The sequence below is a fragment of the Salvelinus fontinalis genome, chromosome 10, assembly GCF_029448725.1.
Source record: "Salvelinus fontinalis isolate EN_2023a chromosome 10, ASM2944872v1, whole genome shotgun sequence".
Classification (NCBI taxonomy): Eukaryota; Metazoa; Chordata; class Actinopteri; order Salmoniformes; family Salmonidae; genus Salvelinus; species Salvelinus fontinalis.
This window is the reverse complement of record NC_074674.1, coordinates 18,280,139-18,297,262: the sequence shown is the minus strand read 5'-3', so window position 1 is coordinate 18,297,262 and position 17,124 is coordinate 18,280,139. Positions and strand designations below refer to the sequence as shown.

The window sequence follows — 17,124 nt, the reverse complement described above, 5'->3', positions numbered from 1 at the left end:
TTACATTTTCAGCAAACTTACAAGCAAATACTTTATGAATTTGTTACAAATCAACTTAGCTCTACCAGCCTGCTAACATTAACATTATGTTAGCACTATATGAGTCAGCCAATTGCTGTCATCACCTAGTTTACAGCTACATAAAAGTAAACCAAAGTTGTGGAAATACATAACGCCATCTAACCAGTTATTAAAGAATATTAGCTACTTGCAGTTATCTTACCCAGCAAGCAAGCCAGCCAGCTAACGTTAGCTATTTAGCCAACTAGCTATTAGCCTAGCCAAACACCAGGGTTATGGTTGGCAAGCTACAGCCCAACTATTGGGGACCAGCTAGAAAACAACTAACCCAACACAACTAAAACATAACCACAGATCAAAGCAAAGAGAGAGCAGAGATTTACAGATTAATGACTGGGGCCCATCTGATAGTAAAACTTTTAAAAGCATGCAGACTAAGTTGGCAACCAAAGCCAGGGGGAGGCAGGTGCTTCACTGGCAGATGGAGAGTCAGAGAAATCCCAAATGGATAGAGTCCAGTTGTCCTTCCGCTAACGCACAAGCACTAAGGCAAGGCGGAAAAAGTTACAAAACACCAGTAGCCTACTTCACAGAGAACATGAGGAGAAGTTGTCAAACAAAAAGGTGAACAGACGTGGTACTACAAAATAATAGCAAGCAGGTATGACTTTCTTTCATTTTGAGCCCATGGGAAGAAGGCACCAGAGCCTGCCGTGCTAACAGATTCCCACTAAATAACACAGCCACAATGTCCGTGAAGAGCATGCTGCATGGCGCACGAGCCAGATCTGGTTCTTGTTTACATCACAATTCCTGTGATTGGATCGTTGTAGCTCACCACAGCCAACACTTGGTCTGGAATGTAATTACATGCGAGCATGGCTAGTGGCTAACGTTAGCCAGCTTGAGCTAGCATATGAACTCTGTAGCACAGAGTAGATCCTCCATATGACGTTGAGAATTGGTGCGTTGTAATAACCCAAATACATAACCGTTTGTACCTATAGATAACCAGATCGTGAATACAACTAGCGTGAATACAACTAAATCTTTGATGATACCATGTTGTTATATTGGTGATTAATAATGAATGTTTTCTATCCTTTAAAGGGATACTTTGGGATTTTTGCAATGAGGCCATTTAACTTCTTCCCCAGCGTCAGATGAACTTGTGGATAACATTTTTTATGTCTCTGTCTAGCATGAAGGAAGTTAGAGGTAATTTAGCAAGCCAATCCTAACTGGCGTTAGCGCAATGACTGGAAGTCTATGGGTATCTGCTGACATGGTAGTTAAAGGGCCTCTGCCAAAATCCCAAAGTATCCCTTTAATGTTTTAACCCTCAAGGCATGTTCATTGTATAAATATCCCATTGAACTTTATCTGGTTTGGCATTCCTAAGGTTTTTTTCTCACATTATTTGAGAAAGGATTTTCCTGTAGTCAGTAGAGCCATGAATAAATATGTAAACTGCGATATCACTAGAGACTTAATCAGGTTCATTTTCCCTTAGATGGACAGGTGTTTCCGTCTCCACGGTTTCAAGATCATATTTATTTTGCACATTTTTCTATCAAAGTTAGTAGTTGGAAGATTGCTAAACTTTTCCGAGATATGTGCACCAAGCACATCAACTTTACCATCCGCCCATTTAATCGGGAGACCACATCGCAATTTAAAGTTTATCTTTTAGAAACCCAATGTGTAATCTAGTACACATAGTGCTTTGTTTGTTCTTTTCCTGGTAGTCCTTGGTCTTCTGTAAGCTTGGTATAGACAAAGTAGTCGACATATTGCCAGATTGCAGGGATGGGCAGGAGATGTTGGCCTGTAAATCAATTTTAATTATTTTTGTAAATCAGTCGGGGTTTGAACTTACTGTTGAGAGTTAAAATAGAACAATACACAAGGTGAAATTTAGACATTTGGTTGTTAGTTACTCTCACTCAGATATCATATTAACATGGTCATGGCAAAATGTGTAGAATTGCAGGGAATTAGTAGAATTGCATGAGATTAGCTTTCAAACAGTAAAAAGAAATCCACCCCAAGGCAAATTGCACCTTCTTTCTCTATGCCTCATGGCATTTTTTAAATGTATTTCATGACATTTCTTATGAAGTTTCTAAATCTTCTCTCCACCCATGGCAAAATGTGTAGAATTGCGGCAAAACTTGCTTTAAAACTGCCTTATTTTAACTATGTCCCATGGCAAAATATAGAAGGAAAATGAAGTCTAAAACATCTCTCTACTGTTTGTGGGGGGGAGGACAAAATCCAACACATTTGTACTTAGGGTCCCCCAGAAGACTCGGGTTGGCTCTGACTGCATGTGGGGTATGGATGTTTGTAGGCAGACCCCCAAGCCACTGTGGCCCGCAAGGTGGGGGAGACCATCAACCAAGTCTCGTTTAGGGCCCTCTAAAGGCTAGGGCCGGCCCTGGCTAGTGATATAATGCATTTATTTAAGAGAGTTAAGTAGTTTAACTGCACAAATAGATTGCTTGAACAAATCAGTTAACTGTATGTCTCGGACTGTGGGTAGTGTACGCAGATCCTCGATCCACTACGATCCCTCATGATGAGTTCAGATTTTGTTGCCAATCCCTGGTGTACAGTATGTAACCCTGATTTTGTGTTTGTGTTCGTCTCAGGCACTGGGAGGCCGTTAAGAGGTGGGATGAAGCCATCCAGATGACTCCAGAAAACCCTCTACTGTACGAGATGAAATCCCAGGTACATTACAGCATTACAGTACTACAGCTCTCAGCTACTTATCCTACTCTCGTCCTGCTGTCTCTCTAGTTCTCTAATTCTCCAGCCATCAGACGACAGCCAGCCAAATAGGCCCAGATACAGCCAGATAAGAACTTCCTCGGTTTGTCTTTGCTACAAACATAACATTTTGTTTTGTATGAACCTTTTTTCTCCCTTTCTTGTTCTCTGTGCTGGTACAATACAATCGCAGTGTGTCGAATTTACCTCCAGATACAATTTGACTGTCAGAGGTAAGTTTCTCCTGGAAGCTCCCTTTAGGCCACGGATGGGCAATTGACGGCCCGCTATACAGTACCAGTCAAAAGTTTGGACACACCTACTCATTCAAGGGTTTTTCTTTATTTTTACTATTTTCTATATGACAACTTTGCACACTCTTGGCATTCTCTGAACCAGCTTCATGAGGTAGTCACCTGGAATGCATTTCAATTAACAGGTGTGCCTTGTTAAAAGTATATTTGTGGAATTATTTCCTTACTGCGTTTGAGCCAATCAGTTGTGTTGTGACAAGTTAGGGGTGGTATACAGAAGAGCCTAGTTTGGGAAAAGACCAAGTCGCTATTATGGCAAGAACAGCTCAAAAAAGCAAAGATAAACGACAGTCCATTACTTTAAGACATGAAGGTCAGTCAATACGGAACATTTAAAGAACTTTGAAAGTTTCCTCAAGTGCAATCGCAAAAAACATCAAGCTCTTTAATGAAACTGGCTGTTATGAGGACCACCACAGGAAAGGAAGCCTCAGTTACCTCTCCTGCAGAGGATAGAGTTATTTGCGCCTCAGATTGCAGCCCAAATATATGTTTCAGAGTTCAAGTTACAGACACATCTCAACATCAACTGTTCAGAGGAGACTGCGTGAATCAGGCCTTCATGGTCAAATTGCTGCAAAGAAACCACTACTAAAGGACACCAATGAGAAGAAGAGACTTGCTTGGTCCAAGAAACACGAGCAATGGACATTAGACCAGTGGAAATATGTCCGTTGGTCTGAGTCCAAATTTGAGATTTTTGGTTCCAACCGCCGTGTCTTTGTGAGACGCAGAGTAGGTGAACGGATGATCTCCGCATGTGTGGTTCCCACCGTGAAGCATGGAGGAGGTGTGATGGTATGTGGGTGCTTTGCTGGTGACACTGTCTGTGATTTCTTTTGGTTTCAAGGCATACTTAACCAGCATGGCTACCACAGCATTGTGCAGCGATACACCATCTCATCTGGTTTGCGCTTAGTGGGGCAATCATTTGTTTTTCAACAGGACAATGACCCAACACACCTCCAGGCTGTGTAAGGGCCATTTGACCAAGAAGGAGAGTGATGGAGTGCTGCATCAGATGACCTGGCCTCCACAATCACCTGACCTCAACCCAATTGAGATGGTTTGGGATGAGTTGGACGGCAGAGTGAAGGAAAAGCATCCAACAAGTGCTATGTGGGAAACCTTCAAGACTGTTGGAAAATAATTCCACATGAAGCTGGTTGAGAGAATGCCAAGAGTGTGCAAAGCTGTCATCAAGGCAAAGGGTTGCTACTTTGAAGATTTGGTTTACACTTTTTTGGTTTCTACATGATTCCATATGTGTTATTTCATAGTTTTGATGTCTTCACTATTATTCTACAATGTAGAAAATAGTAAAAATAAAGAAAAACCTTTGAATGAGTAGTTGTCCAAACGTTTGACTGGTACTGTATGTATATATATATAGTGCCTGCGGAAAGTATTCAGACCCCTTGACTTTTTCCACGTTTTGTTAAGTTACAGTCTTATTCTAAAATGGATTCAATAAATACAAATCCTCAGCAATCTACACACAATACCCATAAAGACAAAGTGAAAACAGGTTTTTAGAAAATACAGAAATACCTTATTTACATAAGTATTAATTGCCTTTGCTATTAGACTCGAAATTGAGCTCAGGTGCATCCTGTTTCGATTGATCGTCCTTGAGATGTGTCTACAACTTGATTGGAGTGCACCTGTGGTAAATTCAATTGATTGGACATGATTTGGAAAGTCACTGATGGATTCTGTTAAAAGGTAACATTTTTCAATATAAACTGTAGTTTGTATCCTTTGTAGCGAGTGATTATTGTGAGTATTAATGGAGTTTAGGCCATGAAACTGTGTGTATACTAATTTAGAAAGGTGGACCTAATCAGATAAGAGGAAATTGCCTAGGATCAGAGAGCAGGGTCAGGCCCAGAAGATGGATAGCTAAACAAAGAGAGGGCAATGGACATTCCACAGGGGAAAGGAGGAAAACTCATTGGGTTCATAAAATGTATAGCTGGGGAGGTGATGCCTACAAAGGATGAGTATAAAATGTGTTGTGAACTTTCTAAAATGTATGCACTCAGCTGATGTCATCCTTGCTATTAAACACTTGAAACTTCTCTTGAGCTTTTGGTCTCAATTCCTTATTGCAAAGAGGTTGCAATAGCATTTTTCTTTAAACAGCACACACCCATCTGAGGTCCCACAATTAACAATGCTAAGGAATTGTCCTTAGCGCTTTGAGACAGGATTGTGTCGAGGTACAGATCTGGGGAAGGGTACCAAAACAGTGCTGCAGCATTCAAGGTCCCCAAGAACACAGTGGCCTTCATCATTCTTAAATGGAAGATGTTTGGAACCATCCTAGAGCTGGCCGCCCGGCCAAACTGAACAATCGGGGGAGAAGGGCCTTGGTCAATGAGGTTACCAAGAAACTGATGGTCACTCTGACAGAGCTCCAGAGTTCCTCTGTGGAGATGGGAGAAACTTCTAGAAAGACAACCATCTCTGCAGCACTCCAGCAATCAGGCCTTTACGGTAGAGTGGCCAGACAGAAGCCACTCCTCAGTACAAGGCACATGACAGCCCGCTTGGAGTTTGCCAAAAGGCACGTTTTTCTGTGGCAGGGACTTGGAGACTAGTCAGGATTGAGGAAAAGATGAACTGGGCAAAGTACAGAGATCCTTGATGAAAATCTACTCCAGAGTGCTCAGGACCTCAGACTGGGGCGAAGTTTCACCTTCTAACAGGACAACAACCCAAAGCACACAGCCAAGACAACGCAGGAGTGGCTTCTGGACAAGTCTCTGAGTGTCCTCGAGTGACCCAGCCAATGCCCTGACTTGAACCCGATCAAACATCTCTGGAGAGACCTGAAAATAGCTGTGTAGCAACACTCCCCATCCAACCTTACAGAGGTTGAGAGGATCTGCAGAGAAGAATGGGAGAAACTCTCCAAATTCAGGTGTGCCAAGCTTGTAGCGTCATACCTAAGAAGACTCTGCTGTAATCGCAGCCAAAGGTGCTTCAACGAAGTACTGAGTAAAGGGTCTGAATCATTATTAGGAAACATTTCTGAAAACCTGTTTTTCCTTTGTCATTATGGGGTATTGTGTGTAGATTGGTGAGGGGGAACAAAAACAATTTAATACATTTTACAATAAGGCTGTACCGTAACAAAATGTGGAAAAAGTTGAGGGGTCTGTATACTTTCTGAAGGTACTGTGTATATATATTTTGGGCGTACTCCGTCGGGGTCTCAACTTGCTGTTGAGAGTTACAGTAGTAGAATACACAAGGTGCAATTTCGAAATGTGGCTGTGCATCAGCAGTTTCTCTCACGTCAGTCACTGACATTCACTCAATAAGCCCACGTCAGCAAAAAAATATTTTGTTTGGTAAATTAGTCTAGCCAGCTATCTAATTACTGACCGGAAGGCCCCCATTGAATTTGTTAGTCACTCTCACTCAGATATCATATTAAAAACTGCAAACATTTCTCTCCACCCTATGGCAAATGTGTATACTTGCAGGAAATTAACTGTAAAACTTCTAATCTTTCACTATGCTTCATGTCATTTTTTGTCGAATTTCATGACATTTGTTGAAAATTACAAAATCTTCTCTCTGCCCATGGCAAAATGTGTAGAATTGCAGGAAATTAACTCTAAAACTAAATTTCACTTAGGGCCCCCATAAGGCTAGGACCGGCTCTGACTGCATGTGTGGGTATGGATGTGGGTACACAGACCCCCAAGCCACTGCGGCCCCTCATGATGAGTTCAGATTTTTTTTGGGTCACCCACCCCCATCAGTTTCCCATCCATGCTTTAGGCTGTCAGGAGATAAGTTAGTTCTAGGACCATTTGTGTACTTGAGCTTTGCCATGAAAAGCACAGCCATTGGACACGGGGAACGGTCTTTCATAATGACCCGCTGTGAAGAGAGAAACTACTTGAAAGTGAATCTCTTTATATGAGGACAGAAAGTGGAGGATACAATTTCATTTCAAATGGCCTATTTGACCATTTCACTCTTCACCCTCCCTCCCCTCTCTCCTAGGTGTCATTGAGAGTAGAGATTCGGCTAGCTAGCCAACAGAGATGTGATGTGGTGTGTGTGTGTGTGTGTGTGTGTGTGTGTGTGTGTGTGTGTGTGTGTGTGTGTGTGTGTGTGTGTGTGTGTGTGTGTGTGTGTGTGTGGAGGGGGGGGGGGGGGGGGGTGTAATCAGCTTCTCTGCTCTATCTAAACCCGACTGTGATGTAGTCACACCACATGTCCCCTGACATACTCCAACAGTATCTGTAACACAATTAACTTTCTCCTTATAGCCTTAACCTTTCCAATCAACATTCTCCCTCCAGGCTTTTAATGGCTGACATTATTAACCATGATATGAAATCTGAGTAGAAATTCATTACGTGACCTATGTGGCAAATAATGAAAGCTTCCGTTATTACCTTCTTTAGGGAAATGTAATATGTTCTTTTACTCATGGAGTGTTTTTTTTTTTTTTATGTTTTATAACTCAGTCCTCATGTCATCGACTGTATTTTTGGCTGCTACATACATTTATTAGTCATGCTTCAGAAGGGACACATAAACAAGGGTCACAAACACACAGAAGTCTACTTGTATGCTGTGTAGCAGAGGAGACATTTCTTTCCCTCATCAAGTTATATTCTGATGTGTTTCATTACACATGGAATAGTCTGACTGGTCGGTGGAATAAAAATATATGTCCCCATTAGTCCAGTCTCTGTCTTTTGGACATTCTGCACTTGCTGCAAGACCAGCTATCAGTCTGTCTCAGAGGTTAGATGGCTCTCTCAGAGCCAGAAGACTGGGATGGAGACACAACTCTGACATTTGCCATTCACTTCCTCTCATCACGTTCCTCCCTTTAACTCCCTCAGTTTCTCTGTGATGCTCACAGTCCTCAGAGAAACTTGATGAGGGAAGGAAATGTCTCCTCTGCTACACAGCATACAAGTAGATGTCTTTGTCAGTTGCAATTGTGTAGAGGTTCTGGACTGATTCTGATCTATGTTCTATTTTTGCTATATAGATGAATTGGAAATAACCCATTCAGAATTGCTATGGGAGCTCCCTTTTTATCCAAGTTGGTTCTTTACTCTTTAAATGAAAATTGTGCGTTGCACTTTTATTCAAGCCCATTTTGAGAGGACAGTTTAATAGTTGTGTCAGGTGGATGGATTATCTTGGCAAAGGAGAAATGTTAACTAACAGGGATGTAAACAAATTTGTGCACAACATTTGAGAGATGTCTGTCTGTCTGTCTGTCTGTCTGTCTGTCTGTCTGTCTGTCTGTCTGTCCCTTTTAAAGTTTTGATTGGTTGGCATGAGATCGATCCCATTGCAGCCATGTCATCACTTCACTGATGTCTTTCTGTTAGGCTGCATGAGAGCATGAACGATGAGGACAAACTTTATTGTCCATTGAATATAACGTTTGCCTTAGAAAAAACAGTCAAAAACATAAATCGCAGAACGAACAAAATTTGAACCCAAGATATTGGAGTTTTGTTACGAAGACTCATCCACCATTTGTTATTTCCTCAGTTTCTAACCTTAATACGAAACATATATATTTTTTATGTCTTAGACAATCACTTATGGAGTCACTATTCTCTTCCTGGGAACGTCCTCTCTGGGCCCGCCGTTTCTACCTCAGTACATTACAACACTGGTAGCTCCTGTGGTCTGCAGTCCAGAGACAGATGGAGTCATTAGCAGTGCATCACTGGAGGTCACTGTGTATTGTGGCCAGTACTCTAACCCTCATTTGTAATGTAATAACAGGTCATTTACCAGGATCCTGCCGTAGCTCGTCTGCCATTGCTGAAATTAATACATAACATAGACCGTAGGACTGCACTATAATGTCAGGACCAATACGTTTTCCAGAGGGGTGATTCCTCACTAAACCAGGACTAAAAAAGACCATGATTTTTCCGAAATGTAATCCTTAAAATATTCATTTTGGAGGAAGGATTGTTAGCATATTTTTGACATTTTGATCTTAAAACATAATTGAGAAAACATTTATTGAAGTTGGAATATTTGTGACATTTTGGCCTTACCCAGGCCTCCTTTAAGTCCCAATATTGTTTAATTTGTAGGTGCTACAAAGCAAAAATTGGTGTCATGACGCTTTTTTGTTGTTGTTGGACGTAAGACTGTAAAACACCAGGAAATCAGCTCCAAGTCCATTTTTATTTTGGAACTCTGTATCAAAGTATTTCCACGCATAATAGATACATATACACTCAATGGCCAGTTTATTGGGTACACCCATCTAGTACTGGGTCGGACTGCCATTTGCCTCCAGAACAGCCTGAATTATTTGGGTCATGGAAACGTTGCTCAATTAGTACCTAACGCCAGGAAAATATTCCCCACACCAGGCAGGATGGGTCCATGGACTCGTGCTGCTTATGCCAAATCGTGACTGTGTCATCAGCATGATGCCAGCAGCATATCACCCTGCATACCACTACTGGCTTGCTTCTGAAGCTAAGCAGGGTTGGTCCTGGTCAGTCCCTGGATGGGAGACCAGATGCTGCTGGAAGTGGTGTTGGAGGGCCAGTAGGAGGCACTCTTTCCTCTGGTCTAAAAAAAATATCCCAATGCCCCAGGGCAGTGATTGCCCTGTGTAGGGTGCCGTCTTTCGGATGGGTCGTTAAACGGGTGTCCTGACTCTCTGAGGTCATTAAAGATCCCATGGCACTTATCGTAAGAGTAGGGGTGTTAACCCCGGTGTCCTGGCTAAATTCCCAATCTGGCCCTCAAACCATCATGGTCACCTAATAATCCCCAGTTTACAATTGTCTCATTCATCCCCCTCCTCTCCCCTGTAACTATTCCCCAGGTCGTTGCTGCAAATGAGAACGTGTTCTCAGTCAACTTACCTGGTAAAATAACGGTAAATAAATAAATAAATGAACCAACAGGAACTGGGATTCGTCGGATCAGGCAATGTTTTTCCACTCCTCAATTGTCCAGTGTTGGTGATCCAGCCTGGTCTCATATTTTTATTGTTTTATTTTTTATTTATCCTTTTTATTTAACTAGGCAAGTCAGTTAAGAACAAATTGTTATTTACAATGACGGCCTAGGAACAGTGGGTTAACTGGCTTGTTCAGGGGCAGAACAACAGATTTTTTAATTGTCCGCTCGGGGATTCGTTCTAGCAACCTTTCGGGTTACTGGCCCAATGCTCTATCCACTAGGCAGCCTACCGCCCCTCATAGACAAAACATAACATAGTAAATGTAAACCCGGGACAATCATATTAGTATGATTTGTTACTTTTGGTATGATTACATGAGACAGATGGTTACTTAAGTCCAAACTAAAGGAGGGTGGGCGTATAACGCAAACCACTAGCAACCCTCGAAGGTTGTGTGTTCAAATCTCATCAACAGCATGGTCATCACACCTTGCGCTAGGAACACTAAAAGGCCATTCTAAATGTGCAGCTTTGTCACTCAACACAATGCCGCAGATGTCTCAAGTTTTGAGGGAGCGTGCAATTGGCATGCTGACTGCATGAATGCCCACCAGAGCGGTTGCCAGATAATTTAATGTTAATTTCTCTACCATAAGCAGCCTCCAACATCGTTTATAGAGAATTTGGCAGTACGTCTAACCGGCCTCACAACCACAGACCATTGTGCGGGGTTAGTCGAGGTAATTTGTACATGAAGGTAGGTGTAAAGTGACTATGCATAGATAAGAAACAGCGAGTAGCACCAGTGTAAAAACAAAGAGGGGGTCAATGTAAATAGTCCGGGTGGCCATTTGATTAATTCAGCATGATTATGCACGGCCCCATGTCGCAGAGATCTGTACACAATTCCTGGAAGCTGAAAATGTTCCAGTTCTTCCATGGGCTGCATACTCACCAGACATGTCACCCATTGAGCATGTTTGGGATGTTCTGGATTGACGTGTACGACAGCGTGTTCCAGTTCCCACCAATATCCAGCAACTTCGCACAGCCATTGAAGAGGAGTGGGACAACATTCCACAGGCCACAGGCTGATCAACTCTATGCGAAGGAGTTGTAGCACTGCATGAGGAAAATGGTGGTCACACCAGATACTGATTGGTTTTCTGATCCACGCCCATATTTTTTTTTTTTTTTTAAGATATGTGACAAGGGCTGTGGCGGTCACAACATTTCATCAAGCAAATAACTGCCGGTGTCATGGTAATTGACTTAATTAACAAACACATTTAGCATCTCCTGGCTTCCCTACAAGCCACTGATGCAGACCTTTGGAACATCTACATTTGAAAAAGTCTAAATCCATGCAATATAGCCTACACCTTCACAATAAATCCATGATATATCTTAGACGAGTCTAAAGAAACATGAAATTAAGAAAATGTAGTCTATTTTAGAAGAACAGAATAGCATACTCTGAGTTGTCCTTATGTTAGGTCCTCATCTGGCAGTGCCATATGGCTGTGGGCTACACTAGTTCATTTAGCAGACAAGATTTGCTTAGAATTCTGTGACATTTTACATTATTTTATAGTATGAAGAATAAAGTTGAACAAAGCTGAATAAAATAGAAAGCATATGTTCTCCAAACGATTTGAGGGACATTCTGTGTTGAGCGGTTAACAAAACAAATAGGTACTCCTATATGCTTAATTCAGAGTTATTAATGTAAATTTAGTTGTTCTACAAACGTTGGGCTATATGTTTTGATTTGTAATACATTGTAAGGTTCCATAATGCGACTCTAATGATTATTTGAAAAAAAGTTGCATGAAAGGCATGAGCTCTGCTTTGTTTTTCTTCACAGGCTGTACACACTTCATCAGTCTCTCATTCAAAATTTGACAAGCACTTGATAATGCCTTGAATTTCCCGGTGACATCACCTTTGTGTGGCTGTAATCCCCACCCCCCCCCCAAAAATAAATCCATGCCTTTTGCGGCCAGTGCCCATTGTGCCCTTGGCTGAATATAATAATGATAATTCCCTTCTCCTAGAATGCTGCTTGCTCTGAAGCACCTCTCACTCACATGGCTCTCCATCACGTGATCGGGTCTTTCTCACAGGCTACAAGTGAAGACTGACACATCCGGGACGCAACTGCGCGAGTCCTTATCCAATTCCGAGTTGCGTATTGAAGATATAGGAAGAACTGTCCACAATTACTTTTCGTCAGCCAACAAGATGAGTAGGCCTAACGAACAGCAAAAGCATGAGCCTATGTCCATCTACTATCCCCAATACTACAAAAGTTGACCTATTCTGTGTGAGAAATAAATATTCCAAACATTGGGACAGTTGTGGGATGCGATTGATCTCAAATTAATACATCCACTAGCATAAAAACACTTCTTTTACGCAATGAGGCTGACGCAACAGATCAGAAAGTTTAGCTTAAAATGTTGATCAACTATTAAGCTATTTCTTCACATAAGCGCAGCACACAGGCTATAAGCGTGAATATTCCATTAGCGGGAAAACAACATTATCAAAAGTGACCGCAAAAGTGATTATGCATGTAATGTTTTTTTTACAAAGGCGCATTTTTATTGTGAGTATTATTTTCCCCAAACTTGAAACTCACTCGCTGTTTATGTATGCCAGTTAGGCTCTACATCCCTTGTAAAGCGGATTAATGTGCTTAATTTTAAGAAGTTATTTGGCCACTTTAGTTGTGATACAAAACATATAGGCCTACAGTGCATTCGGAAATGATTCAACCCCTTTGACTTTTTCCACATTTTGTTACGTTACAGCCTTATTCTAAAGTTGATTAAAAAAAATACCCTCATCAACCTGCACAATACCCCATAATGACAAAGCACCAATTTTTTTTAAATGACATTTACATAAGTATTCAGACCTTTAAGTCAGTACTTCGTTGAAGCACCTTTGGCAGCAATTACAGTCTTGAGTCTTCTTGGGTGTATGATGCTACAAGCGTGGCACACCTGTATTTGGAGAGTGTCTCCCATTCTTCTCTGCAGATCCTCTCAAGCTCTGTCAAGTTGGATGGGGAGCGTTGCTGCACAGCTATTTTGCACGTCTCTCCAGAGATGTTAGATCGGGTTCAAGTCTGGGCTCTGGCTGGGCCAATCATGGACATTCAGAAACTAGTCCTAAAGCCACTCCTGCGTTGTCTTGGCTGTGTGCTTAGGATCGTTGTCCTGATGGAAGGTGAACCTACGCCCCTAGTCTGAGGTCCTGAGCACTCTGGAGTAGGTTTTCATAAAGGATCTCTCTGTTCTTTGCTCCGTTCCTCTTTCCCTCAATCCAGACTACTTTCCCAGTCCCTGAAAAACATTTACACACCATGATGCTCCAACCTAGCTTCACTGTAAGAATGGTGTCAGGTTTCTTTAGACCAGATAATCTTGTTTCTCATGGTCTGAGAGTCTTTAGGTGCCTTTTGGCAAACTCCAAGCAGGCTGTCGTGCCTTTTACTGAGGAGTGGCTTCCGTCTGGCCACCCTACCATAAAGGCCTGATTGGTGAAGGTGCTGCAGACCTGGTTATTCTTCTGTAAGGTTCTCCCATCTCCACAGATGAGCTCTGTCAGAGTGACCATACGTTTTTTAGTCACCTCCCTGATCAAGGCCCTTCTCCCCCGATTGCTCAGTTTGGCCGGGCTTCCAGCTTTAGAAAGAGTCTTGGCGTTTCCAAACTTTTTCAATTTAATAATGATGGAGGCCACTGTGTTCTTAGGGACCTTCAATGCTGCAGACATTTTTTTGGTACCTTTCCCCAGATCTGTTCCTTTGACACAATCCTGTTTCGGAACTCTATGAACATTTCCTTTAACATCATGTCTTGGTTTTTGCTCTGATATGCACTGTCAACTGTGGGACCTTATATCAACAGGTGTGTGCCTTTCCAAATCATGTCCAATCAATTGAATTTACCACAGGTGGACTCCAAGTTGTAGGAGCATCTCAAGGATGATCAATGGAAACAGGATGCACCTGAGCTCAATTTCGAGTCTCATAGCGAAGGGTCTGAAGACTTATGTATATAAGTTATTTCTGTTTTATATTTTTTAATGTGCAAACATTTCTAAAAACCTGTTTTCGCTTTGTCATTATGGGGTATTGTGCGCAGATTGATGAGAAAAAAATCTATGTGATCTATTTTAGAATAAGACTGTAACGTAACACAATGTTAAAATAGAGAAGTGGTCTGAATACTTTCCGAATGCACTGTATGGGTTAGGCTACATGAGGTGTGTGACTATAATTAGAAAAAGTCACCAAAAAAAAACATTTTTTCTTGTCTTATGCTGGGCATCATTCATAAGAAAATATATAATTCACAAGTGATAGGCTAATATTGTTTACCCATCAGACTATTCTTGATTTAATCTTGTCTTTATGTATTCTAAATAATATTTGTTTAAATATAATAATATATGTTTATGTATTCTAAATAATATTATTTTTGATTTCGAGTGGACCATTATCATGCACCTTTCTCGAAACAGTAGCTGGGGGAAAAATACATGTCATCTATGCACTTAAATAGCGAATGGAGAAATCCATAGATTATGGCCTAATTAATTAATTTCAATTGACTGAGTTCCTTATATGAACTGTGATTTAGTAAACATTTTGAAATTGTTGCATTTTTACTTTTTAGCCACTTTGCAACTACTTAGCGTGTTATCGAAGCCTTCCCCTAATCTTAACCCTTTAAATGGATACTATGGGATTTTGTCAGTGAGGCCCTTTATCTACTTCCCTGGAGTCAGATGAACTTGTGTCTATGGGTATCTTCTAGTAAATACCTCATTGCCAAAATCCCAAAGTATTCCTTTAACCTAACTCCTAACCTTAATCCTATCCTAACCTAACCCTTAGCCTAGCTAATGTTAGCCAGCTAGCTAATGTTAGCCAGCTAGCTAAAGTTAGCCAGCTAGCTAAAGTTAGCCAGCTAGCTAAAGTTAGCCAGCTAGCTAAAGTTAGCCAGCTAGCTAATGTTAGCCACAACAAATTGGAATTAATAAAATGTTGCACATTGGAAACATATTGTACGTTTTGCAAATTTGCAACATATTGTACATTTAGCAAATTCGTAACATATGATACAAATTGTAATTTGTAACATATCGTGCAAAATGGATGATGAACATCCACAAATTAATGCGTACCATACGAAACGTAACATATACTAAATGGAGTGTCCTGGATTTACGTAAAGAATAATACGAAATTCTCTGAGACCAGGCTGAGTGATCATGTACCCACTGAAGCCGCCACTTCTTGTTTCTAGCTGATAGGAGTGGAACCAGGTGTGGTCGTCTGTTGCAATAGCCCATCCGTGACAAGTTGTTCCGTTCTGCACACCACTGTTATACTGCACCGTTATTTGCCTGTTTGTGGCTCGCCTGTTGGCTTGCAAGATTCTTGCCATCTTTCGACCTCTCATCAACAAGCTGTTCTCGCCCACAGACTGCCGCTGACTGGATGTTTTACTTTTGTCACACCATTCTCGCTAAAACCCTAGACACTGTTGTACACGAAAAGCCCAGGAGGATGGCCATTTCTGAGATACTGGAACCTGCGCGCCGGGAAGCAACGATCATACCATGCTCAAAGTCTCTTAGGTCACTCGTTTTGCCCATTCTAACGTTCAATCGAACAGTAACTGAATGCCTCGATGCCTGTCTGCCTGCTTTATATAGCAAGCCACGGCCCTGTGACTCACTGTCTGTTGGAGAGAACCATATTTGTGAACAGGGTGATGTACCTAATAAACTGTCAACTCAGTGTATGTGATCCTATACAAATGTAAGCAAGGTTTGAAATGATTATGTTTTGGTCAATTATTATATATGTTTGGGCTTCTTGTGGCTAATTTGTAATTATGTTCTGGCCCTCTGACCATCAGCTCAATAAAAAAATCAGCCTGTGGCTGTATCCCTGCTGTAGGTATACACGCAATAACAGCTCTTTTATTTGTTGAGTGTTCAAGCAGAGGAGTTGTAGGTCTTCGACTAGATTTTGTGTATAGAGCACACTTCTGGCAAAACAATATTCAGTTTTTCCTCCAGGTTTTCTTCCGTGTTCTGCAATGTTACAAACTAACATAAGCAACAACTCTGTGTCCTACCCGGTGACAAACACGCAATACAACACGCCTTCTACGGCCATATGGGAGAGGGTTGTTAAAATGTAACATCAAATCAAATTTTGCCGCTGGAAGCCAGCAGACCATGCGAGCCGTTTCGACAAATTCAAAATACTCCGGACCTCCAAAGGAGGCGTGGCAACAGCATGATTTGGAGGTATGGCTATGCAAGATTACATTGCCTACTATGTCAATCTGTATAAAATGGGCCATAACTTTAAAATTAACAGAGATCCTACTCTCAAACTTTGAAATGCCCGTAGAGTATATTATGCTCAATATAATAAAGCATTTGGCTAATCGACAATGGTAGATTTTCAAAATTGCTGTATATATTTTTCTATATTTATTAATTCATGTAATTTTTTTGTTGAAATGAAAGTACTACTCATATTACAGAGCAAAGCTTCATATGACACAGGTTCTTGCTTTGTAGCACTTACAGATTAAACATTATGGAGTCTTAAAGAAGTCCTGGGTAAGGCCAAAATGTCAACAATATTCCAACTTCAATTAATTATTTCTCAATTATGCCTTTAGATAAAAATGTAAAATATATGTCAACAATCCTTCCTCAAAATTATGCTTTGGATGAAATTTATTGAAAATCCCCCAAATGATGGTATTTTTTTGTCCTGGTTTTGTGAGGAATCACCCACAGGCGCATCACTAGGACTGGCTCCTCTATCACACACGCAGAAGGATGTACATACGCAGGCCAGGCACGCATAGCGATCAATCCTTTGGTGCCGAGTGCTGTGATCTCATTTCCTGCTGACTCTGCTGTACTGACAAACAGCCCCCGGATATCTCTGTCACTGATTGTGGAGGTGTGCGTCTCGCTGTCTGAAAATGCATTTTATTAAAAAACTAAAAAACAATCCATTTTCACAATCCT

The 17,124-nt window shown here is 41.3% G+C and overlaps 1 pseudogene; it reads left to right on the top strand.

The window, feature by feature from the left end:
* LOC129863734 (tetratricopeptide repeat protein 33-like) overlaps positions 1 to 17,124 on the top strand; it is a 52,998-nt pseudogene that overhangs the window by 25,862 nt on the left and 10,012 nt on the right.